Raw genomic sequence first — 2,073 nt, forward strand, 5'->3', positions numbered from 1 at the left:
TGTTGGCCAGGCTGGTCTCGAACTCCTGACCTCAAGTGATCTGCCTGCCTCGTCCTCCCAAAGTCCTGGGATTACAGGCATGAGCCACTGCGCCTGGCCCTAATTTTTGATGACTTTTGCTTAAACCAACTTTTTTGATTACTGAGACGACACAGAATTTCAGGCAATGGTGATGCTGGCTTTCCAGTTCAGCCGTAACAATGGGTATCACGGTAAAAAATACTCTGTGAATGAGGGCTATGCACATAAAATCACATATTCTGACATGATGGTAATGACATATCAGTTTTTACAGTGCAGTGATTATAACCTCATAGTATTTCTAATTTATAGTGTCACAAAGATGAAAAGGCAGGCATGCCATTTAAAACCTTTAGCTAAAAAAGTATTATTATTATTGTTGTTTTGAGACAGAGTTTTTGCTCTGTTGCCCAGGCTGGAGTGCAATGGTGTGATCTCAACTCACTGCAGCCTCCTCTTCCTGGGTTCAAGTGATTCTCCTGGCTCAGTCTCCCAAGTAGATGGGATTACAGGCGTCCGCCACCATGCCTGGCTAATTTTTGTGTTTTTTAGTAAAGACGAGGTTTCACCATGTTGGTCAGGCTGGTCTCAAACTCTTGACCTCAGGTGATCCACCCACCTCAGCCTCCCAAAATGCTAGGATTACAGGCGTGAGCCACTGTACCTGGCCGAAAAGGATTATTTTTGAGATGATCATTTATAATTGAATATTGACTTCACAAGCACATGAAATTAGTTAATTCTAAGAAAAGCAAAATAAGAAAAGTGAAGATCCCAAACTTTTGCAGCCCCAAAATTAATTGAGGGTGACGGATGCAGTGTTCCGCAGCCTGAGTCTACTGTAAATATATAATTTCTCCTCTGATTTAAATTTTCCCTGTCATTTGGGTACAACAAATTCTTTTCTTCTCACTGAATTAAGTAAAATTATGAATTATTTTTCTTCTATGTTTCCTTTTAAAAAGGCATTAGAGTATTGCTCAAAAGTCTTGACTGATGCAGGGCTGACAACTTTCAAACATCTCAATTTTCTTTCTTTTTTTTTTTTTTTTGGTTCAAGGGGCAGGGTCTCGCTCTGTTGCCCAGACTGGATTGCAGTGGCATGATTTCCGCTCACTGCAGCTTCTGCCTTCCGGGCTCAAGTGATCCTCCCACCTCAGCCTCCCAAGTAGCTAGGACTACAGGAACATGCCACCATGCTTGGCTAATTTTGTTTTTTTGTAGAGATGGGGTCTCACTGTATTGCCTGGGCTGGTCTTGAACTCCTGGGCTCAAGAGATCCTCCCACCTCAGCCTCTCATAGTGCTGGGATTACAAGTGTGAGCCACTGTGCCCGGCCTCAATCTCAATTAAAAAAAGTTTCATAGTCATCTTTACCTCACGGTAATTGCCTTTCATTCCGTCAAGAACATGCATTGAAGAGTTATTATGAGCCAAGGACACCATAGCTGGCTCCAGAAGAAATAGCTGATACATCCCTGACTGAAATGTACAACATGTAAACTCACATGAAAATGACAATAACTTGAAAGAAATGTAATATAGCACAGCAGAGAAGAGTTCCGGAATTAGAGAGTTCTAGGGTTCTTTCCTCTTGGAAGTCCCCTCTCGTGAGAGAGCTGTTTTCCTTTCTCTTTCTTTTTCCTATTAAACCTCCCCTCAGAAAAGAAAAGAAAAGAGGAGAGAAGAGAAGAGAAAAGAAAAGGAAGGAAGGAAAAAAGGGAATTGGAGAGTTCTAGATGCACAGCTTGGCTTCCTTGTTTACTCTGTGACCAAGTTAGTTTTCTAAGACTGTTTCCTCATCTTTAAGATGGCAACAGTGAGCCGGGCGTGGTGGCTCACGCCTGTAATCCCCACACTTTGAGAAGCCAAGGGAGGTGGAGCACTTGAGGTCAGGAGTTTGAGACCAGCCTGGCCAACATGGTGAAACCTCTTCTCTACTAAAAATACAAAAATTAGCCATACGTGGTGGTGGGCGCCTGTAATATCAGCTACTTGAGAGGCTGAGGCACAAGAATTGCTTAAACCCATGAGGCAGAGGTTGCAGTGAGC

General features: G+C 42.9%; 1 protein-coding gene across 1 annotated transcript in view; it reads left to right on the top strand.

Moving 5' to 3' along the window:
- Nucleotides 1-2,073, top strand: part of DRAM1 (DNA-damage regulated autophagy modulator 1) — a 57,271-nt gene that overhangs the window by 15,060 nt on the left and 40,138 nt on the right. The gene's annotated exons all lie outside the window — the stretch shown is intronic.

The sequence above is a fragment of the Mandrillus leucophaeus genome, unplaced genomic scaffold (genome assembly GCF_000951045.1).
Source record: "Mandrillus leucophaeus isolate KB7577 unplaced genomic scaffold, Mleu.le_1.0 Scaffold1353, whole genome shotgun sequence".
NCBI classification, from domain to species: Eukaryota; Metazoa; Chordata; class Mammalia; order Primates; family Cercopithecidae; genus Mandrillus; species Mandrillus leucophaeus.